Source organism: Gracilinanus agilis, chromosome 4, assembly GCF_016433145.1.
Source record: "Gracilinanus agilis isolate LMUSP501 chromosome 4, AgileGrace, whole genome shotgun sequence".
NCBI lineage: Eukaryota > Metazoa > Chordata > Mammalia > Didelphimorphia > Didelphidae > Gracilinanus > Gracilinanus agilis.
In genome coordinates this window covers 52,257,561-52,282,616 of record NC_058133.1, presented here as the reverse complement: position 1 = coordinate 52,282,616, position 25,056 = coordinate 52,257,561, and the positions used below count along the sequence as shown (strand labels likewise).

General features: G+C 35.8%; 1 pseudogene; it reads right to left on the bottom strand.

Moving 5' to 3' along the window:
- Positions 1 to 650: 650 nt before the first annotated feature.
- On the bottom strand, positions 651 to 25,056 carry LOC123245865 (annotated as a pseudogene).

Here is a 25,056-nt window from a genome sequence, read left to right as displayed (position 1 = left end):
TGCACTAACCCTATTCTCCTGGCCAGGGGTTAGCAACGTATGGCTCTCCAGCCATGTCTGGCTCCACCTCCCGACCAGCCAGTCCAGGCAGAGCCCCAGGATGTGCACCAGGGGGCCCTTCAGCCCCTGTCCCATATTCCAGCACCACCTGTCTCCATCCTCCTCCTTCTACAGACGTTTATGGCTCTCAAGGCCAAAAAGGTTGCCAACCGTTGCTCCAGGCCCATAGAGAAGATGCCTGGAAGGAAGGGCACTATAGATAGCAGCTCAATATGGAATCTCCTGAAGAAAAAGGATGCTGCATTTCCTTGAAATCATATCTGCACCTTTTTTCCCTTTAGCTACCAAGACAGAATCATCTCATCATGTACCCCTCACAGGATAGTAATGAAAATTTTATAGAGGACATAAAGGAGAAAAAAAAACATGGATTCAGCCTTGGACAAGCCATGAGAGGGTGCTAATTGATCTCTGCCTTCTCCAGTCCATCATGTCTCTCTCTATGAGTAGCCTCAAAGAGGATGGCTCCCTGAATTCTCACAAACAACAGGTGAAATCTTTCCTGGGGAAGTTACTCAGAGAAAAGGAGCATAATAATGACTACTTAGAAAGAAAGGAAAGAGGGAACCTGGGTAAGAAGGGAAGCCTCCTTAATTGTAGTCCCCCAGAAGCTGCAGTACAAGGGTGAAGATGTAGATAATATCTGTGAAGATTTACAGGGGATCTGTGATATATTCCTCTGGGCTGTTTGCTTTCTGTTCCCCAGGATTAGTTGTGTGTCATATACCTAAAACAGAGTAAAAGTGATAGCCTCAAGGGTAACATACAGCATATGAAACCTGGGTACATATTTGAAAGCCAGCATGATAGCAGTAATAATTCCAATCACTCTTAGCACAATCCCAAAAAGAACCCTACACATGATGTGAAATCCATCTTGGCCTGGATGCAGAATATGATAAAAGCTATGGAGATGATGTCAGTGGTAATCATAGCCAGGATGACTGCTTTCGTGTTATATGTACTGACTATGTAGCCAGTCATGAAGCTCATTGCAAAAGTGAAAAAGGTCAACAAAATGAGATTTTATGGTAAGTAACACCTGGATTCCTGGAAGCAGACAAGGGTCAGCCAGGAAGACAGCATATGAAACATAATATTTCACTTCACAAAGATTTAAAAGGTTCCTCAAAGGTGAAAACAGAAAGAATGGCAATTATAATGAGCAACTGGATTATGGTATAAACCTTCTGATTGAAACTATGTCTGACCTTCTTGTCCTCTGAATCTCCAGTCCCAAAATTGTTACTTATTGCAAGTTCATCTCCCTAATAAATTTCACCTCTGCTAAAGTTCATAGGCATTGGATGGGTGGGAGACATAGGCAGAGGATGTCCAGCTATATGACTAAAACCTGGCTAGGGATAAACAATTAACCTCCAGAATATTCCCTTGGGGGAGGAGAATGATAAAGGGATTTTCTGAATTTATATGGAGGTGGAATACTGGGTTTCTATATGGCTACTCAAGTCTGATGGGACCTCCTAGCCCCATAGGGCTCTTAATATTGCAAGCCATCATCAGAGAAGACTGAATCAATAGTTTTTAGAACTCCCAGCCCACAGGCAAGTAAAAAAGTCTGGGAAAATGAGCAAACAGATTAAGAAACATTTAATCATAGAAAATTTCTAAGGGGACAAAGAAGAGTCAGACACAGATTCAGTAGGGAACAAGGAGATCAAAAGAGCCACAAGCAAAATTAAAAAAAAATAGGAATTAGTCTCAGGTGCTAGAAAAGTTCAAAAAAGAATTCAAAAACTAAAAAAAAAGAGAGGTGGAAGAAAATGGGAAAAAGAAATGAAAGTAATGCAAAATGAAAATAACAGCTTAAGAAGCAAAATTGGTCAAGTAGAAAAAGCTTAAAATTGAAATGAAGAAAAGAGTTCATAAAAAGTAGAACTGGCCAAATGAGAAAGGAGGATCAAAAGCTCTTGGATGGAAATTATATCTAAAAAATTAGAATTTATTGAGTAGGAACTAATGACTACATGAGATATCAAGAAAAAATGAAACAAAATAAAAAGAATGAGAAAATAGAAAAATATATAAAATATCTCATAAAAAACTGACCTGAAAAGTAGATTCAGGAGAAAAAAACCTGAGAATTTTTGGACTACCTAAAAGTCATAATAAAAAAAGTCTAGACATCATATTACAAGAACTTATCAAAGAAAAACTGTCCTGATATCCTTAAACGAGAGGGTAAAGTAGAAATTGAATCCACAGTTCACCTCCTGCAATAAATCCTCAAATGAGAACTCACAGGAATATTATAGACAAGTTCAAGAGCTCCCAGGCCAAGGTGAAAATATTTCAAGCACCCAGAAAGAAATAATTTAAATATCATGGAGCCCTAGTCAGAACTACATAAGATATGGTAATGAAGAATTAGAAGGCTTGGGATATTTCTTGCACTTAATAATTGACTGTAAAACCTGTAATGCTGGCTTGTCATTCGTGGGAAGATAAAATAAAATAAACTTCATCTGGAAGAACAAAAGATCAAGAATATGAATGGAACTAATGGAAAAAAAATGTGAAGGATTATGACTTAGCAGTACCATATCTTAAACTCTACTATAAAACAATGATCATCAAAATGAATAATTGTGAATATTAAATTAAAAAGTTTTATACAAGAAACACAATGTAACCAAGATGAGAAGGGAAACAACAAACTGGGAGAAAATTTGTATAACAAAATTATCTTACAAAACTCTCATTTCTCAATTACATAAAGATCTAAATCAAATTTGTAAGAATACAGTCATCCTCCAATTGACAAATGATCAAAGGCTACGAATAAGCAATTTTCAGATGAAGAAATCAAAGCTATTGATAATCATATGCAAATTAAAACAATGTGGAAGTACAACTTCACACCTCTCAGACTGGCCAGTATGACAGTGAAGGAAAATGATAAATGTTGCAAGGGAGAGACTTAGCTATCCTCAGCAATACAATAATTCAGGATAATTCTAAGAGACTTATGACAAAGAATGCTATTTACCTCCAGGGGGAAAAAATGTTGTTGTTGCAATGCATATAAAAGCATACAAATTTTCACTTGTTTATTTGAGTTTATATTATGGTGTTTTGGTTTTATAAGACTACTCATTTATCAAAATGAACTATATAGAAATATGCTTTGCAAGATAATATATGTATAATTCAGGTCAAACCATCCTCCAGCACTGGAAGAGTGAAGCAAAGGTGGGGTATGGAGATAAGTTCAATCATATGACTTAGGAAAACTTATGTGGTAATTTATTACGTATAACTGGTAAAAAAATAAATTTATAATAAAAAAAGAGATTGAGGGTACTTCAGCTTCAGACAACTTGGAATTATGCTCAAAGAGCTATAAAACAATGAATTCCCTTTTATGCAGTCTAGGTCTATATCCAAAAGAAATTTTAAAAATAGAAAAGGATCCTCTGGTACAAAAATATTTGTATAATAAATGAAAATACTAATATATTTATATAAATACATGAATAAATTTTTTTAAAAGTCTGCTTGCCAGCCCAGCTGTTTCCCTTGAGGGCTCTTGGCACTCCAGATTCAGCCAGAGCCAAGGATGACAACTTTTAGCAACTCTGTCTCACTTGTATTCAATTCAAGTGCAAGTCAAGATATTAGCTGTTATGTTTTTAGTACTCTGAAAAATGAAGGACAAAAAAACCACAGTTGTGTAATCTTGGTTAAGTCATGTAAACCTTTTAGTCTTTAATTTCATGATTTCTAAAATAAGAATATTTGACTAGATGATCTTCAAGTCTTTGCTTACTCTAAGTCATTGATGGGGAAACTACAGCCCGGGGGGCCAGATGAGGCCCCACTGAAATGTTCTATCTGGCCATGGGACATTATTCCTAATATCATAAATACAATGAGTAGGATACAATACAATGAAACTTCAAAAGAGTTGCCTTAGAAACAGACTGACAGATGAGAATTTCCTTTCCTTTGGCCCCCTTTTTAAAAAGTTTGCCCTTCACTGCTCTAAGTCATGTGATTGGTATCCATTCACCTTCAGATAGGAAGAGAAGATAAATCATTACAAGGTAAATACACATATTTGTTATCCTCAGAGATATGTAAACACAGAATATGTCTGGGGATAAGGTGAAGGAGGATTGGAGGACATCTTAAATTACACAAGTAAGCCAACTTAGAAAAAAGAAATCAATATAGATGTGCTATCTGTTGGCAAGAGTCAACAGGGCATTAAATAGAGGACCTACTTTAGAATTTTTGTGGCCTGGATTCAAGTCTTGTTTCTAATATTTGCTGATTGTGTGATTCTGGGTAAGTCTTCTCAGAACTCTGAGGATATTCTTTGATATGATAATTGGAAGATCATGCAAAGATCTTTATAAAAAGAGTCCATATTGAGAGTTTCTTATACAAATCAAATCACAAACAGAATTTTTTAAAAGTCCATGTTGTCATGGCCAAAAAAAAGAAATATATATATATATATATATATAAAATAAATCAACTTAAAGTGTAATTCAAATTCTTCCCTTTTACATGACTCAAATATTCACCCTACCTTCAGTGTGAAAGTTCTTTTGTCCATGTGATGTTTGCATAATAATTTTTTAAATTTTTTTCCATTTTTTGTCATGCAAAACACATTTCCACAATGGTCATTGTTGTAATAGTACTGTCATACATAACATAAAACCCCAAAATAAAACCAAAGATATACTGATATGAAAAATGACCCCTAACAGTTATTTCTCTAGAGTTGGATAGCACTCCTTATGATAAATCTTTCAGGATTGTCCCAGATCATTGCATTGCTGAGAATAATCAGATTTTCACAGATAATCATGGCCCAATATTGCTGTTATTATTTACAATATTCTCCCAGTTGTGCTTNTATATATTTATATATAAAATAAATCAACTTAAAGTGTAATTCAAATTCTTCCCTTTTACATGACTCAAATATTCACCCTACCTTCAGTGTGAAAGTTCTTTTGTCCATGTGATGTTTGCATAATAATTTTTTAAATTTTTTTCCATTTTTTGTCATGCAAAACACATTTCCACAATGGTCATTGTTGTAATAGTACTGTCATACATAACATAAAACCCCAAAATAAAACCAAAGATATACTGATATGAAAAATGACCCCTAACAGTTATTTCTCTAGAGTTGGATAGCACTCCTTATGATAAATCTTTCAGGATTGTCCCAGATCATTGCATTGCTGAGAATAATCAGATTTTCACAGATAATCATGGCCCAATATTGCTGTTATTATTTACAATATTCTCCCAGTTGTGCTTATTTCACTTTGTATCAGTTCCCACAGATCTTAGCAGCTTTTTCTGAAATAATCTCGCTTATCATTTCTTATAGCACAATAGTATTCCATTACCAACACATACCACAATTTGTTCATCTATTCCCCAATTGATAGACATCCCCTCAATTTCCAATTTTTTTGCCACCACAAAAAGAGAATCTATAAAGATTTTTGTTCAAATAGGTCTTTTCCCTTTTTTCTCATCTTTTTGAGATACAGACATAGTAGTGACATTACTGATTCAAAGACTATGCACAGTTTTATAGCCCTTTGGATATAATTCCAAATTGCCCTACAGAATGGTTAGATCAGTTTACAATTCCACCAACTAATTCCATTAGTGTCTCAATTTTGCCACATGTCCGTCATGATTTAACACTTTCTTTTATTGTCATATTGGCCAATTTGATAGGTGTGAGGTCATTGTACCTCAGCATTGTTTTAATTTGCATTCTGCTAATCAAGAGTGATTTAGAATATTTTTTATACAATTATTGATAGATCTGATTTCATCATCTGAAAATAGCTTATTCATATCCTTTGACCATTTGTCACTTGGGGAATGGCTTGTATTTTTATAAATTTGACTTAGTTCTTTATAAATTTGAGAAATTAGACATTTATCAGAGATGTTTGTTATAAAGATATTTTACCAATTTATTGTTTCCCTTTGTGTACAGTGGCAGTCTAGCCACTATTCAAGAGACCAGGAAGCTGGCAATCACAATAGGGTAGTTTATTGAAAAAGAGAGAAAAACCTGGGGAAAAGTCCCTCACATCCTTGACCTACTACCTACTGTTATAAATAAAAAGGGTCCAAGGGAGATCTATAGATGTACAATGATGTTGATGTATCTATCTGTACTCTCCTCAGCTGCAGTTGATGGGAGGAACACCTACTTTTAATACCCTTGACTGCTGTTGTAAGTTATCCCTTTCTCTCTAACAGCTGCCCAGTAAGGACCCTCTAGAGGTTAGATCGACGGGTAACCTGGAGTTGGACAGATTAGTATTGGGCTATTGATTTGCCTTGGATAACATTTAGGATCTGACTGTGTTTGACTTCCTTCCCAAGGGCCTTGATAGACAGACCACTCAGGAAGGTACTTGTTTTTGAACACTCTAACTATACTCAGGGAAAGGATAACAAGGTCAAGGATTGGGGATTGGAGACCCTATTGATCTATTATCTATAAACTAGTTGACAATCAGGACTGGAGGCTATTAATCTGGTGGAAGCTGAAGATTTACTTACTCCCACTATTTCTGGCTGGACTTGGCCACAGCCAAGCCAGAGAATAGGGGATGCTATTGATGCAGCTGTACTGATGATCTTATTCTCTCACCTTTCTCACTACCAGTGTTGGTGATGCACTAGTTCTCACAGTCTATCAGGAAATAGCTTTGGATTTATTCCTACCCTTTTCTTCATAGACCTCCCTGCCATCCTTCAACCACCCACTCAGTCCAGAGACTTCCCAGTCCAGAGACTTCTGTCCATAGACCTCCAGAGAGAGACCTCCTCAAAGTGGCGGTAGTATTTATACTGTGAGGCCAACCGACAGTTTCCCCTGGCTCACGGCACCTGGGAATATTCAATGTCTTCCAACTTCCATCCCTGTCATTCAAGGTGGCATCCATCATTTCCCAGATTATGAATATAACACTACTCAGTTGGAACTCTCTCGACAACTTCCACAGAATTCAGTTAGAAAACTCTTTGGTCAGTTAGAGGTCCTAATTCGCAAAACCACACAGATTCTTTTGGAACTCTCTGGTCCGGATTCAGTTAGAGGTTCTAATCTGCATATTCACTCAGAATGCAGATAGATTATATGGTACATGGGGTAAGGTTGACAGAAACTGGGGGAAAGATACAAACATTAATGATTTAAAATATCAACTTGAAAGATACATTCCACAATTCCAAAAATACTTTGTATAGTATATTGAAGACATACGTTGTTTCCCTTCCACTCAGGTGAAAGGTATTTAAAATGTCTCTGTATTCTGAATGGGTGAGAAAATCCCAGGAAAGATCAATTTCACTAGGTACTAGGCATATTTATTTTGGATATCTTAATAACTATTACCTTGAGAATAACACACAGATTTCTCACACCTTCGAATCTTGGTTACATTAGTTTTGTTGCTATAAAAGCTTTTTAATTTAATCAAAATTATTCATTTTACAGCTCATAATATTCTCTATATCATTTGGTCATAAATTCTTCCCTTTTCTAAATATCTGCTAAGTAAACTATACTGTAGTTCTCCTAATTTAGTTATGGTATCCACTCTAAATAATATATGTGTTTTGACCTTATATTGGTATAGAATGTGAGATATTGGTCTGTACATAGCTTATGCGATACTGTTTTCCAATGTTCACAGTAGTTTTTGTTAGAGTGAGTTCTCATTAAAAAATCGGGGGTGGGGGTGCTGCTGGGTAGCTCAGTGGATTGAGAGTCAGGCCTAGAGTTGGGAGATCCTAGGTTCAAATCTGGCCTCAGACACTTCCCAGCTGTGTGGCCCTGGGCAAGTCACTTGACCCCCATTGCCCACCCTTACCACTCTTCCACCTAAGAGCCAATACGCAGAAGTTAAGGGTTTAAAATAAATTGAGGTCTTTGAGTTTATCAAACACTAGGTTGCTAAGGTCATTTACTCCTGTATATTGTGTATCTAACCTGCTCCAATGATTTACCATTCTATTCCTTAGTACTAGATTGTTTTGATGATCGTTGCTTTATAGTACAGTTTGAGATCTGGTACTGCTAGACCCCCTTTCTTAACATTTTTTTTTATCTTTCATTCCCTTGATATTCTTGACCTTCTGTTCTTACAGCTGAATTTTGTTAATATTTTTCCTAGTTTTACAAAATAATTAGTTGGTAGTTTGATTGGTATAACACTGAATAAATAAATAATTTAGGTAGAATTGTCATTTTTATTATATTAACTCAGCCTACCCATGAGCAATTAATATTTTTCTAATTGTTTAGATCTGAATTCATTTGTATGAAGTGTTTTTTCATTCTTTTGATTTTGTTTTAGTGTTTCTTTATAACTCATGAAATCATTACTTTCTAGTTGCCCAATTCTAATTTTTAAGAAATGATTTTCTTTCATCACTTTTTTTAACCTCCTTTTTTCATATGGCCCATTTCTTCTTGCTTTGTTTTCATTTCCTTTCCCCATTTTTCTTCTACCTCTCTTAACTGATTTTTGAAATCCTTTTTGACCTCTTTCAGAATATGGGTCCAATTTGTATTTTTCTTTTCAACTTTGCATTTGTTTGTGTTGCTTTCACTGTCTCCTTCTGTGTCTGTGCTTTACTCTGGGTCTCCATAAAAATGCTATATAGTTAGTTTTTTTTTCTTTTTTTGTCTTCTCATTTCCCCAGCCTTTTTTTTTTTAAACCCTTGTACTTCAGTGTATTGTCTCATAGGTGGAAGATTGGTAAGGGTGGGCAATGGGGGTCAAGTGACCTGCCCAGGGTCACACAGCTAGGAAGTGGCTGAGGCTGGGTTTGAACCTAGGACCTCCTGTCTCTAGGCCTGACTCTCACTCCACTGAGCTACCCAGCTGCCCCTTCCCCAGCCTTTTAAAAGATAGAGTATGCTCTTCTGGAGGTTAGGGCACACTCTTAAGCTTTAGTCCTTTCTTGATGATACCCTTAACCTTATTTCTGGGTTTCTGCAAGTTTCAGTTTTTCTAAGATGGTATGATGGTCTGTGGATTGGGAGCTCTGAGCCACCTCCCACTGCTGATTCAATTATCCACCTGCCATTGCTGAGAGTTGAAGTTGAAATTCTAGCCTTAGGCTTCTGTGTAGACTTTTGGTGTCACTCTGGGCTTGCCCTGGGGCTCTACTTTGAGCTTTTGGCAAGAGGATCAGGGGTCCAGCTTCTTGTCCACTAGTCCACTGACTACCCCAAACTGGGATCTATGTCATAACCATGAGCTCAGGTTGGGACTCCTATCCTCTCTCTGGGCCCCCACAGATCAGTCTGCACAGCATAGATAGCCCCAGGTGGTAATTCTGGACCTCACTGCAGATTTACTTGGAAATTTAAGGGATGTACATTGGTTTGGACCTCTCTTGGCTCAGGCAGAGTCTCAATGTCTGGGTATTGACTTGGGCTCAGATTCAAAGCCTGGCACAGTAGATGAAGGGGGTAGTGGGGTGGGGGTCTTTCTCTTGGCTTGCTCCTTATTTCTTGCTGTAGCCTGCTGCTATCTGCTCCTCTCTCACCTCAGTGCCCCAGATGATCTTTGCCTATCTTTCAGGTTGTTCTCTTCTTGAAAGTTGCTTCACTCTGTCTCCTTTTTGTTTCTTTTATTCCTGTATTCATTTTGTTGTGTCATTTTAAGATTGATTGGAGAGGATTCTCATGGTAGTTTTGAGCTTCCCTGCTTCTACTCCCACTCTTGACTCTGGAACCTGAAACTCCCTATATAATTTCATAGACTGAATCTTCCAGAATTAAAACATAATCCTAGGGAATCATGGGTCTGAAGCTTGGAATGGAAGCCATCAGATGGTAATGTTTTCTACTTCAAAACATTAAGCTCTAGCAAATATTTCTTCAGCCAATGATTGTTGATGTCATATAAGGGCCTTGTATAGATTCTACAAAGCCTACTTTGATCTTTGAAATACTCCAATCACTTAAAAATAAATCATCCCACATTAGTATTAGCACATGGCCATTTGAGCTTTCCCAAAACAGAAATGATAACCTTGAGTTATCATCACTTAAAGTTTGTGAGGAAAGGCTAGATTATCTCCTATAAGGGATGGTATAGATGGTGAACCTTTTAGAGGTCAGGTGCCATGACCTGCTCCCCAACCTAGAAATCATGTGCCATACCTGTCCCCCTGAGACTGAGTGCCAGGCAGCTGCCTTGTCCCTCTGGCCCCTTCTGCAATACCCCTTACCTCAAACATGGGAGAGAGAAAGTGGTCCCATTGGTCAGAGGGGCAGGTGAAGTGAAAAAAACATCCTCAGGATTAGAATTAGGGTTAGAATGAATTTAGGTTTAGGGTTAGAAATTAATTTAGGGTTAAGGTTAGGGAGGGAAGTGACCTGAGCACTCTGCTCACCTCCAGCTCTGCTGCCTGTGACCCACTCAACCTTATCCCAGATAGGGGAGGGAGTAAGCACTCCTATTGCTCTCCTGGGCAGAAGTGGGGGTCAAGTAAAAAAATGTTCTCAGTCTGGTAGACAAGGGGAAGGCAACAGGTTGCCCAAGTCCTTATGCTTTTCTAGTAAGGAACTCTGTTGTACGTGTGCCCACAGAGAGGTCTCTGCATGCCCCTTATGGCATGTGTGCCATAAGTTCACCATCATAGTTATACAGATACTTCTTGCTCATGTATAGGATTGAATAAATGGGTTTTGATGTCCTATCCATCTTGTAGATATTGTGTAACATCAACTTATATATTAATAAATTTTTATACTCCACAGTATTATAGGAAGTGGATCTTGATTCAGAACAAGGCTTAACAAGAGTTAAGGATATCTGATTTTCAATCCTACATTAAATACTAGGTATGTAAACCTGGAAAAGTTAAACTTTTTGTATCTCAGTTTCCTCTTCTATTCAAAAATATATAGGTAATAATATCACCTGGTTCAGAGCATATTGTGAACATTAAAAAACATAATTTATTGGGCTCCACAAATATTTGAATTCCATTAAAATGTTAGTTTATTGTCATCAAAATTGTTATTGCTATATTTGTTCTTTCTACTAATCAACTTTATCAAGTTCACTATGTTAAGGTAGACATTCTTTTAAGGTAAAGGTGATAAATTTCCAAGAATCACATAGTTACTATGTGTCTGAATAGCATTTGAATTCAGATGTTCCTGATTCCAAGTCTGAGACTCTGTGAATTCTACTACGTTGTCCCTATTCACTTTCACATGAAGATGATATGGTCTATTACTTTTTAGCATTTTGGGTTGATTTGTTTCTATTTCAGAAAATTCTTATTCGCAGAAAAGCAGGCCAATAGACAGGGATAGTTTTAATCTCCATATTTTTTAAATCTACTCTATCTGAAATTTCATATTAATAATCACAATGGTTTAATGTATAATCATTCAATAAACTCTTCAATGATATAATAGAGAAATCATTCATCATTCTGAAAAGTTTAAGATCATTGTTTAGTTGATATACTTTTCTCTAATAGCAAGAATTTATTGTTACTCCTCATTGTTCTTATTCTTATTATTCTTATTCTTATTATTAAAGTATATTGAGTTTCCAGGTATCCTGGGACCAAGATTTAGAAAGTGAAACAAAGAACTCTGGAAGTTGTGAGGGAAGCAGGTGCTGTCTCCACTGAATACAACAAATGCCATAGTTTTCCTATTCATTTCTTTGGACTAATTATGGTCATTTATGTATCAGTGTTGGTGGAATTCCTCATTGCTTTGGAAAGAGCTAACTCGGGTGATTTTCCAGGGCAGGCTGATACTTGCCTTAGCAGGAGGTGGCATTACTCAGAATAATGTTCTTAAGGAAAAAAAGGCTTTAAGAACTAGATATGCAGAAACTAGAATATTATTTTGATTAATTGGTTAATTGGAGTGCTGCTACCACTGTCCTTAAAATTAGAATAAAAGTAATGGCCAACATGGTGTCAGCAAAAAAAAAAAAAGTACTTGGTCTCCAACTGAGAAGTTTATAGGATTTTGAGGTTTTTATATAAAACATTGTCCACCAGCAGGGAAGGCAGTTTACCTTAATAAGGTAATAAATATTTCTGAAGAAACATCTCTGTGCCTTACAATAATACCTGATATTAAAATCTAAAGCTGGTCACAATAATGGCCTGAATAATCCAGAAACATGCCCTTATCCCTACCTTTTTGCCAATCATCTTTGTCTTTGTAGAAGTGCTAGAATTAAGGGTTTCTCTCAAAACCATTTCTGTTGGCCAAGGCTGGGTAAGGAGATGCTGAATCACATAGAAAATTGAGAAGATTTTAGCAAAAAAAAAAAGACGTTACTATTGAACCATACTGTTTTGTCTTAAAGAGTAACTTCTTTGTCAAAATAAATGGAATGGAATTCATTTCCAGGTGCAAAGTATTAAGATTTGAAGAATTGCAATGGAAAGACAGCACAGAAAAAAGTGCCATAAACTGACATTTGTTCAGTGATGAGATAATGCATTTCTTCTTTGAAGGTTTAAGGAAAAGAAAGTTCAGTTTATCTTCCAAGTTGAAAAGGCTACCCAGTAGCAAATGTACACACATCATATTTGGAGAAAACTCATCAAGTGTGTCAGATTATACACCTTAAAGTTTGTACTTCCTTTTGTGTCAGCAATTAGTGATGCTTCCTTCTTTAATCTTCATCTAGGTTATGAGTGAATGGAGCTTCTCAGGCTTTGGCTTCCATGTAAATGTTCGCATAGAAACTGTCACATTAAGAGGATAATACATTGACTATGGTATTGTAATGTCCCTGAGGAACCCTGAGAGTTTAACGGTTAAGTAGATTCACCTCCTTACTTAGAAATAAGGTTCACAATTGCTACAAGGACATAGAAATGGACAAAGAAATTGGATCCCCAGAATTTAAATAACCATTCCTAATATATTGCAAGATGCATATATCAATTAACAAGCATTGATTAAGCACCTACTATGTTTTAGTTCTTGTACTGGGATTACAAATGCAATAAATGAAACATTCCCAAGTTACTTACATTCTAATCAGGAAAATAACAAATACACACACACACACACACACACACACACACACACACACACACACTCAAAGTAACTAAATACAAGGTAGTTTGGATTACCATAATTGCTTAAGCATTTTTTATTTTCAATAGCTTAGGTACTTTATCCATAACTCTGTTCTTATTAACATCCTATAATAGAAAAGTCTAAAAACTATAGCCACTCATTTAGTTTATCCTGAGTGTGTCCTAGCACAGCTTAATATCTGAAAAGAAAGTGATAATGCTGATTTTGCAAGGTTAATGCAGCACCATTTTTGAGATGTAAGTGAATTTTGGGTATATATAGTACATTCTGTATTTATGAACTACTTTGAAATTCTGTGTCTACTATTTATTATTGATTTTCTGCATTTGTTTAGTGATGACTTATTAACCAGATTTTGAGATAGTCCAGAGCATAAGGGGACATCTAACAATTTGTGTAAATAAGTCAGAATTCAAAATGATCTTGAGCAGTTGAAACTCTCAGTTGAATCAAATAATATGAAATCTAAGAGGAACAAATGTATTCTTGGTTGGAAAAATGAAGGGTAGAGCCAAAATGGCAGAGTAAAGGCAGCAACCCAGCAGAACTCTCGTATATTCCCTGCAAATGATTAAAATGACTAACCAAATAAAATTTTGGATTGGCTGAGTCAACAAAAGGTCACAGCAAGATACTGTTCCAGTCTAAGACATTCTAGGACGTTAGTAAAAAAAATGTCTGTGATATTGGCATATATGTTTCCTTGCACACAATGATACAGTACCAGTGATGGAACTTGGGGAGAGCTACAACAATGGAAGCATAAACAGATTTTAGAACTTTCGGTCTAGAGAAATTAAGGTGGATCAGACATTTGGTCAGAAAGAGATTATAAAGGACCCTTGCTAGCACTGAGTACAAATGGAGCTGAGTGGAGTACAGTTCTCATCAGTCACAAGGGAGCAGAGGTGCTGGTCACAGTTCCAGGGCCAAGAAAACTATTAGTGTTTGTGTTTTCTGGGGAGCAAGGGCTCTTTCTTGGTAAAAACCAGAGCCACAGACCAAGAAAAACATGATTACACTTCTTTGGATCACATTACTTTTCCAGATAGAAAACTTGGGACCCCAGAGCTAACTTCAAAAACAGTAGAATAAAATGCCTGAAACTTGGAACAGTCCCTCTCCACTTCCAGGTAAGCCAAATAAAATTTTAATACAAAGCTTAAAGTCAAGAAATAGGTTAGAAAAATGAGCAAATCCCCCAAAAAGAATTGGACCACAACAATGAATTATGGTAGCAGGGAAAACCAACACACAAACTTGGGAGGAAGTGAGAGAATTTGCAACACAATATTTAAAAAGAAAAAATATTTCGTGAATAAATATTTTTTAAAAAAGGAAAAGAACAAATTCTGATATACAATGCTAATTTTAGTTTATGGTTAGCTCCAGCAGAAATTTTTTGATATTGTCATTCTCCTTTTTTCCCATGGTTTTGCTCATTGTATTTTGTCATGCTCTAATTAGATATTTTTTCTTGGACACTGTAGGTAGACACATTTATTAAATGTTGATTTTGACTTTGTTCTAATTTTCGCTTAACATTGAACTTCTGTGTTTTGACTTCTCTAAACTTTTTTTAGTGTTTACTGTTTTGTTTGTTTATTTGTTTTTTATTTTTAGTTCAAAATCAATGTAAGAAAACATTGATCACTTACATTCATCTATAATTTTTTAAGGCTGCCTTGTCATATTTATGGAAGAAGATACATTTATTTATTAACGAATTACAATCATGATTGTACATAAACAATAATACGTTATGTTATAAATTATGAAATATACAGAAATATTTTAAAAGTCTATTATCCATTTTTATCAATCTACCTAGCCAAGCAGGTGAATTTATTTTAGGAATACTTTTTATTGAAATGTACATACTACACCAATCAGATAACAGGTTACAATTGTCAATGAAAGTAAGTGATTTTCAGCAAGCGTCATATTTTACTGTATGTAGATATTTAACATCATCAATGCAAAAATAAGCAAAACTGAATTGTTTCAGATTTCATTTCACCATGAAATGTTCATATACCATTCCTATTTCTTTTTGTGGTTCTGTCTAATGGTTTTATTGTTGTCATTCCTTAATTTCCTATCCATATTTGAATATTAATAATTGTACACATTTAAAAGCAGGAGGAATAATCAATAAGACCAAATTCACTGCAACAGAGTGCAATAAGGACAAAATATTTAATAAGGGTTAAAAAAAGGTAAATTTAAGTCATATTATGAATTATTTAAAATGACAGATACACTTCATTTTGAAGATAATAGGGAGGTATTAAAGGACGTTGCTAAAGGAGTAGGAGCAATATAGTCAGACTATGAAATGTAAAAATAACTGGAACCAAAGGGGAGGATGAATTAGAATAGGAAGACATGAGACAAGAAAATTATTCAGATGACTATTTAAACATTCCAAATGAGAGGAGAGGAAGTCTTTATGAAATTGGTAGCTATATGAATGGGAAAGATATATGTACAAGAAATGTTGTCAGGGTAGAAATTACAAAATTGACAATAGTTGAGATATGAGGGAGAGTGTGAGAGTGAAAAACTGAAAATGACATGGAGTTTGCAAACCTGGAAGAGAGATACTCTCAATAATGGTAAAGTTATTAATAGGGGAAATATTTCTTTTTCTTTTTCTTTTTTTTGTTTTTATTTTATGAATTCTACTGTAGACATGTTAAATTTGAGAAGCCTGAAAGACATATAATTCAAGATGTTCAAGAGGATGTTGTTGAGATGGTGATATGAATCCAGAACTCAAGAGACCTATATGTATTTACATATTACATACATTGTTATTTATCCTTTGTTTTTTAAGGAGATCAGTGCCATCATGTTAGTGGATAATGGTTGATGTGTTGACTTGCACATAAATTGCATAGAAGTGAAGCAGAGTTGCACAACATTGTCAGTCTTACTCTCTAAGACAAAAGTCAAGATAAATTCCAATTTCACAGGATGCAATGGATGGCCTTGAAGACTTCAGTGTTGAACAAGCTCCAAGTACTCCACAATGTCTGCTTCAGGCACCTTTGTGGCCATTGGAACAAATTGTTCTTATCTGCTCATTCTGCACAGAAAAATCTTTATATGCTTGAGGTAGACATCTCCCTAACATACCAATAGGTTTGAGATCTGTCAGTTAGCCTCAATCTGGTTTTATCTATCTGCTGAGATGATTTTACTGGAGCTTCTTGAGCTAAAGGTGAGATGGACAGATGGAAATAAAAAGGTGGATGAGGAGACCTAAAAAGCATACTGTAAGTCTTTATACCATTCATGCTAGTCCTCTCTGAACACCCTATATAACTTTCTACATAAATGATAGATACATAGATTGACATAGAAATCATCTATGTAGAAATGATAATTGAATCCATGGAGGCTGATAATATATCAAAGTAGAGAGTATAGATGAAAATGAGAAGACGGCTCAGTCTAGATCCTTAAGGATTTAACATCCAATGTTCATGGACATTACCTTAAGGAAGAAGATCTTGCAAAGTATACTGGAAAAGAGCTTTTATAAATAAGAATACTAACTTTGGTGACATTAATTTCTAATCAGTGACAACTCCAGAAATAAGCTTGCAGAGAGGAATTAGGAGTGAGTGAAAGGGAAGTGAATGAAGGCACTTGCTACTTGACTTCAGCTACAGCTTTCTCAAAAAGTTAGGAAAAACTAGAGAAATTGATATATAAGATAAGAGGATTTTGCTGGGATTATTGGAAATAAATTTGTTTAGTTTGTTTTAGGGTGAAAGACACATGGATATGTAGAGAAGGCACAAGAAAAAAATGGTGAGATTGAAGATTAGAGAAGAGACTGACAGATAACTCTTCACCCTAGAAATTTACTTTGATCTGGACTTCTTTAATACAGTGCTGTAGGTCTTGGAAACAGCTTTGCAATGTTCCTGACCATAAATAAAGGCCACTGTGCTATGAACCCTTTATTTATAAATTACATACTGATTTATATTCCAAAAATTTGACAGTATATCTCTTCTGGGTAGAAGTTTCCCACATTGTCCAATCCTAAGAGACCCCCATCCCATCTTTGTTGAAACTCTAGATAAACTGCTGATTTTAATTAGTTACTAATTAATTATCTAGTCAAATTAGAAGCAGAGATATAAACCAGAGATAGAGGTGTAATTTGAATAGTTTCCTATAAGAGAGAGAACAGCCACATAATGTTTGCTGCAGGCTCTTTAAGAAGGCTCTTTAAGAAACCAGCAGAAATAAAATTGGTATTTTGGGGAAGATAGTTAGAGAACTCTTGGCCTGTCACTTGAAATCCCTTTCTGGAGCAAGTTGCTGGGAATTTTTCTCTGGGACTATCTGTTAGTGATTTCCATGAGAGTTAACTTTGAAAAGTCGGAAGAACATCTGTTAAGCTGAAGAAAGTGGTTAGAGTGAGAGCTTTTCTCCCAGAGAGAGAAAAACTGCCTGTAGGGGCCTCTGTTTCCTCCTACTGGAACAGCATCAGTGTCTGACTCCCTGCTGGGAAGAGTCAGACAAGGCTAGTGACTTCTAACTGCCATATTTGACAGTTGAGGCAACTTGTGAATTTTCATAGATAATTTAAGGATTTAATATAATTTGAAGTTCATAATTTTAGAATAGGCTAATTAGATAGAATTTAATCTGTAATCAGTTAGCATATGAAAGTGTAGTTGTCTACCTGGTAGACAAAGAAGACACTCCATGAGGGGCAGTTTGGGTTCAGAGTTTTAGTTAGAAATATTAGAATATTAATATTATCTAAATATTAATCTAATTGTCTAAATATTACCTAAAAGACATTCCCTGCTTTATTTCTACCTCCTTTATCCTGTCCCTGCTTCTCCTCATAGTTAAAAATAAATAAGTGTTGGATTAAACTGTGTCCAGCCAGACCATCCACTGCCTTCAACTAGGTTATTCTAATGGCTTTAGCCTGTATCTACCACCTGATCAGTATCAATTGGCTATCAATATTTAATCTTTAAATAAGCTCTATGTTACCCATAACAAAACTAAATCATCTTCTTCTCCCCAGGATTGGATTCACCTAACCCACACATGTATCTGTCTATATTTGTGTGTGTGTGTGTATGTGTGTGTATGAGAGAGAGAAAGAGAGAGAGATCTCTCAATGAGAATAAACATCTGTGTCATAAAGCTGTATGCTCTTTCCCTACCCTTTCAGATTCCTTTCATCTGTTGTCTTCATTCATTAGAATATAACTTTCTTGAAAATATGGATTGTCTTTTTCTCTGGGTGAATTTGTACTCCCAGCACTTATCATAGTATCTAATATATGATAAATGCAAAATAAATGTTTGATGTTGCTTGACTATGTCTAAATAATATCAAATGAGGAGATGGTGGAAATAAGTGATACTCAAAAATGTCTTCAATTTTTATGGAAATAAAAATGGGGTCCAAACTCGGGAAGCTGTGGGAAGGGGCCCCAAAAAGCCTGGAGGAAGGGGAAAATGTTTTGGAATAATCACTGTGGAATAGCCAATACATTAAGAAGTTATAAAAAATGTAATATAGTCAGAATGAAGGCCTGGCTATAATAGTTTATCATAAATTCATTATGGGTCCAATCATCATGATTTCATGATTTCTCCATCTCTGTTCAGTAACTTAAGAATAGGAATTAAGGATATGGGTGTTGAGAGTAATTCATTTGGGGAGGTGGAGTGGTTGGCAACAGAACAAATAATCAAGGGAATAGGTTGTTGTAGATGATAGTTTAAAGTTGACATGATTTAGCAAAGTGACAAGCTAGGAAGGAAAAGAGAGTTTATCCAGCATAAGGGTCAGGAAAGAACTCAGAATTTGAGGGAATGGAGATCATAAAGATAATTAGGAACAGCGGACATCAAACATAGAAAAGTGGAATTACCAAGGGTTATGATTTAATAAAGAAATTTTGGAATTAATGGTATAGAAATGGAAATTTTTGTGGGTGATGATGAGATCAGAGACATGACTGTCTCCATTTATAGCTGTGGTAGAGATCGAGATTAAGTCATATCGACCACGGAGTATGGAAAAGTAGAAATTTGGAATATTAGAAATAAAATCAATATATATATATATGCATATATTGAAGTCCTCTAGTATGAGGGCACAGATTCTGGTGCAGAAAACAACTTGAGAGTCAGACATTGGGTAAATACATGGAATATTCTGAAGGAAGATAAAAATAGCCAATAAGATTTAGACTAAATTAAAAATTAGAATATTTTGAAACATAAGGAAGAGGTCATTAAGAGATAATGTTAGAGAAAGTGTCTGTAAGTGGCAATAGGAAGTAAAGACTATATGATTCATCCTCCTCTACTAGCAATTCAGAAGAATAAATGAAAGTGTGAACAATAATAGAAATGATGACCATGGAGATGGTGTCACCAGGAGGGATCTAAGTTAATGAGGGCCATAAGATGGAAACAATATGAAAGTGACTGATAAGTAAAAGGATTAAGATAAAAAGAAATCTATTGTTTATGGAACATGTTTCCATATTGCAGAGGAAGGGACAATCCATTTGGGACTTGGGCATTGGTAAGGTAAATTTGAGGGCAATGAGGATAATGGCATAGAGCATGGAGAGAATGGTATTTGCATATCAACATCTTGGGGTAAAGAGTCAATGGGGAGATGGAGAATATAAGAGAAATGGAGTATACTAACCATTGATGTTAAATGTATGTTAACTGGGAGAGTTCCTATAGTTGGAGAGAGTTCCACTGAGGAAGGCAAGTGATTAAATTGTTCAAGATAATCTCATAAATTAATGTCAGATGGTTATGTTGTGACATAGGAGTCAGGGGGCTCAACTCAAAGAAGGCAGGAATAGGAAAATGCTAATGAGCTAACAATAGTACCGAAGAGGAAAGAATACTGGGAAATCAGATTGTTTCCTTGAATACATTGCTTTTGATCAATACTCTTTTCTGTTTGTTTTTTTCCTGGCCAGTTTAAAGTTGCTCGTTCTTTTCAATCCTTCCCACCTCACAAAGTTCCCAGATCAGAGTGGAAGTCAGTAGTTATGGGAAAAGTCACACCAGTGAGGACATATGGAGGAATGAGTTAGGAAAGAATGGTTCTTCTTCAACAAAGATAGAGTCCGGAGTGATTGAATAAATATTTTTCTCTGTAGTAGAAAAACCGCCAACCATTTTTAGAAAAATTTTGATCAATAATCAATAAACCTTGATTCAGCATCTACTATGCACCAAGGCCTATACTAAACTTTGGGCATACAAGTATGTAAAAGAGAGTCCCAGACCTCAAGGATCTTCCAATCTAGTGGGGAAAGACAACACAAAAAAGCAAGCTTAAATAGGAGGGATGAGTAATGTCAAAGAAGTAAAAAATAAGTCCAGCTGGGAAAAGAATGTGATAAATAGGACCTTTTTGTCTGATATTTTTGCAACACATATCCAGTAGTTTAGTCATTTTGCTCACATTATTCCAAACAGTTTTCTAGAATAGTCACTCATATTCACAGCTCCTTGAAGAGAATATTATGTCCTGGCCTTTCTGTAGGGATTCTAATACTTACTTTTGCCTTTTTTTTCTTTCCATTTTGGTGGAAAACTTTTTCATTTTGTAGAATAGAATACACAAACTCAAAGATTTCAATGGTTTGTTTTTACCTATTTATTTCCAATAGGGTAGTAATTTTTTTCCTTATTCATAATTTTCTATTAATGTTGTATTTACTTTCTCCCCTCTTTCCAACTGCACCCATGTTAATCTATTTCCTCTCAATATTGCCCAACAATCACTTCATATTAAGAAATGCCACCCATTACACCCACACTACACCTGATGCTCTTTTTATTCCACAATACTTATGCCTTTGCAAAAATGTTCATATTCCCTGGAAAGTTATTTAAAAGCCTCTGCCAATGTTTTACAATCAAATTTTGATAAAAATTTCAATTCAACCAAATCATTCATTCAAGCTTTCACTTGTGTCAGAATTGGAAAAGAAAAGCTTTCTCTTATTGTTAAATGGAAGTATCAGTTGGATTTTATGATACCACCTGCTCTCTCCCCTTTTGTTGTGAAGATGTTCCAGGTAATTTGAATATTACTTCCAAAATATCTGTTGGCAAGAAAATCTAGAGAGATAGCAACAGGAAGAACCAATCTTGCTGGAATAAGAGAGGAGAGTTACAGAATTGGGTATCATGAGGAATAGTCCAGGGCACTTGGCAGCAGGAGAACTGGGAGTAGGAGGAGAGGTCTGGTGCAAGCACACATCAGGGAACCTTCAGTGAGTGGAGCAGCTAGTGCTCATGACACTTGTGGAACTTGTTGCTGGGGAGCAGAATCCATCTCAATCTGGTTCTTACACTGGATTTAGCACTAGAAGGAGCCACAGATAATATTCCCTCCACTCCAGGGACAGAGTTAAACTTTAGCATATAGGGAAGATCATGAAAAAAGATGAGGAAAATGAGTAAAAGACAAAGAAAAATATGAACTAGGAAAGTTACTATAGTGACGGGAAAGATCAAAATACAAAGTCAGGAGAGTGATGCTAAAATAAAACATGTGAAACTTCAAAGGAAAGTGTGAAAGGGTGTCAGGCCCAAGATACCTGGTGAGAAATGTTACTGAAATTGAGAAGTTCCTGAGATGAGAAAAGGTTATTCCCTCTAAGCCACTGGAGTCTGCACACTTCCCAACAAACACAAGATTACTGCAGTACTTGGAAGGAATGGTCTAGCATGAGTTTAGAAAGATTTGTTTTTTATGATCAAAGAGATCTTTAAAGATAGAGGCCTTCTATCCTGTAAGAATCATTATTTTTGTTTCATTGTTTGTGGAAGGTCTGGGACTGTGAGAACCATATATCAAAATTAAGCATGAGGAAAGAAGGCACTCTGATCTAAAAATTTAGTTAAAGTGTTAAACAGGCTCTTCACAGACAAAATACTTTGAACATCTTTCTTTCTTAGTTCTCAGGGAAGGAGAGTAAAGGCCCAGTTGGGAAGAGAATAAAAGCTAAAGATGTAGAGGCAAGTGGAACAAGATCTTGATTTGGAATATACCTCTAATTTTCTTTTCACCTGTGGCTCCAAGAAGCTATGGCATGTGCAGTGGTCAGATCCTAGCAAAACTATCTCAGCAGAAGGTAACACAATACTCAAACCCACGTGAGTTTTGTAAGATTATTCTCAGACTGTAGTAAGGACTGAGAGCAGCACAGCTCAGCTTGCAGGGGTTGGGCAGTCTTTGGGTCAGTAACAATCTAACCTCCTGCTGGCAAAAGCTATAAAAGGGACCTTAAAACAGAGGGCCACAGGCCCAATGGCTCCTTAGTAGACTATAACTAGATATCTTTAGATGACAAATATGCTTGAAAGGTAATTGACAATACTGAAGATTTCTCTAGTTGTTAAGGATCAATTTGCAGTTTGAAAGTCATGTGGAAAGCCTATGAAGATCTCCCACAGCAGGGAGTATAAATGGGGTAAATTAAATACTGGGTTTAGAGAAAGGGAGAAAAGCAGATTGCTTGGGCAAGCAATAACTGACTATGAACAAATAGCAATGGGGAATCACCTTTACATCCACAAGCACAGGACTTGGGAATGGATGGTGGCAGTTGGGAAGCAACTGTCACTTCAGAACATCACAGCCAGGGTTTTCCTATTAAATGAGAATGAGCCCTTTGTGTTGTGGAATGAAACAGGAGGAGAGTTATAAAAAGATAGTTTAATAGCTAATTTAAGGGTACAAGGTTTAGGGAAAGGTAGATAACACACCCATATACACATGTGATAAGTGATATCATGTGTTCTTTTGCATTCCTACAACCATAGTTCTTTCTCTCGATGTGGTAAGCATTCCATCTCATAAGTCCTTCAGGAGTGCCCTGGCTTGTTGCATTGCTACTAGTAGCAAAGTGCAATATATTGTACCGTTCCACAATGTTTTATTTTCTGGGTACAGTGTTCTCCTGATTCTGCTTATGTCACTCTGCATCAGTTCACTGAGGTTCTCCCAGTTCATATACCTCAATTGAGGGACAACCACTCATTTTCCAATTTTTTGCCACCACAAAGAGAGAGGCTATGAATATTTTTGTACAAGTATTTTTCCTTATTGTCTAGTAGTGATATCGCTAGATCAAAAGGTACATATTCTTTTAAAGACCTTTGCACATAATTCCAAATTGCCTTCTAGAATAGCTGGATTAATTGACAATTCCACCAGCAATGCATTAGTTTCCTGATTTTGCAACTACCCCTGAAACATTTATTATTTTCCTTTACTGTCATATTGGCCAATCTGCTAGGTGTGAGGAGGTACCTCAGTATTGTTTTTATTTGCATTTCTCTAATTATGAGAGATTTAGAATACTTTTTCATGTGCTGATTGATAGTTTTGATTTCTTTATCTGAAAACTGCCTATTTGTATCCTTTGACAGTTTATCAATTGGGGAAGGCTTGATTTTTTTGTACAATTGACATAGTTTCTTATAAATTTGAGAAATGAGACCTTTGTCAGAGGTTTTTGTTATAAGATTTTCTCCCCAATTTGTCACTTCCTTTTTAATTTTGTTTGCATTGGTTTTGTCTGTACAAAACATTTAATTTAATTTAACCAAAATTATTCATTTCATATTTTGTTGCATTCTCTATCTCCTGATTGTTCTTAAATTTCTTCCTTTCCCATAGATCTGACAGGTATACTATTCTATGTTCACCTAATTTGTTTGTGATTTCCCTCTTTATATTTAAGTCATTTACTCATTTTGAATTAATTTTGGTATAGGGTGTAAGATGTTGATCTAAACCTAATTTCTCCCATATAGTTTTCCAATTGTCCTAGCAATTTTTGTCAAATAGTGGGTACTTGTCCCCAAAACTGAGATCTTTGGGTTAATCAAACATTATCTTGCTATGGACATTTACCCAAATTCTATTCCATTGATCCACCCTTCTATCTCTAAGTCAATACTATATTGTTTTGATGATCACTTCTTTACCCTATAGTTTAAGATCTGGTGACAGTAGACTTCCATCCTTGACATCATTTTTTCATTAGTTCCCTTGATATTCTTGATCTTTTGTTCTTCCAGATAAATGTTGTAATATTTTTTTTCAAAATCTATAAAATATTTTGGCAGTTTAATATGAATAGCACTGAATTAGTAAAATCAATTTAAGTAAGATGGCCATTTTTAGTATATTAATGTATCCTACCTATAAGGAATTGGTGTTTTTACAATTATTTAGAATGAGTTTTATTTGTGTGAAGATTGTTTTGTAGTTATGTTCATATAATTCCTGAATTTGTCTTGGCAAGTAGGTTGATGGCAAGCTTTTTTGTTCAATGCTTTCAGGTAGTCCAATAATTCTCAAATTGTCTCTCCTGCATCTGTTTTCAAGGTCACTTGTCTTTTTAATGAGATATTCTATGTTTCCTCATATTTTTTTCCTTCTTTTCATTTTGCTTTATTAATTCTTGCTGTCTCATAAGATCAATAGCTATTTTCCTTTTCAGTTTGGTCTATCCCAGGCATGGACAAACTTTTTTAAAGAGGGGGCCAAAGGAAAGGAAATGTTCCTCTGTCAGTCTGTTTCTAAGGCAACTCTATTGAAGTTACATTGTATTGTATCCTACTCATTGTATTTGTCAGATTAGGAATAATGTTGTGCACCCTGATAGAACATTTCAGGGGGCCCGCATCTGGCCCACAGGCCATAGTTTGCCCATCTCTGGTCTATCCTACTTTTCATGGATTCCAGATGCTGTTGCCACCCTGGCTGCTGTTGCTGCTTCTGCTGCTGCTGTTGCTGCTGCTCTGAGCCCCAT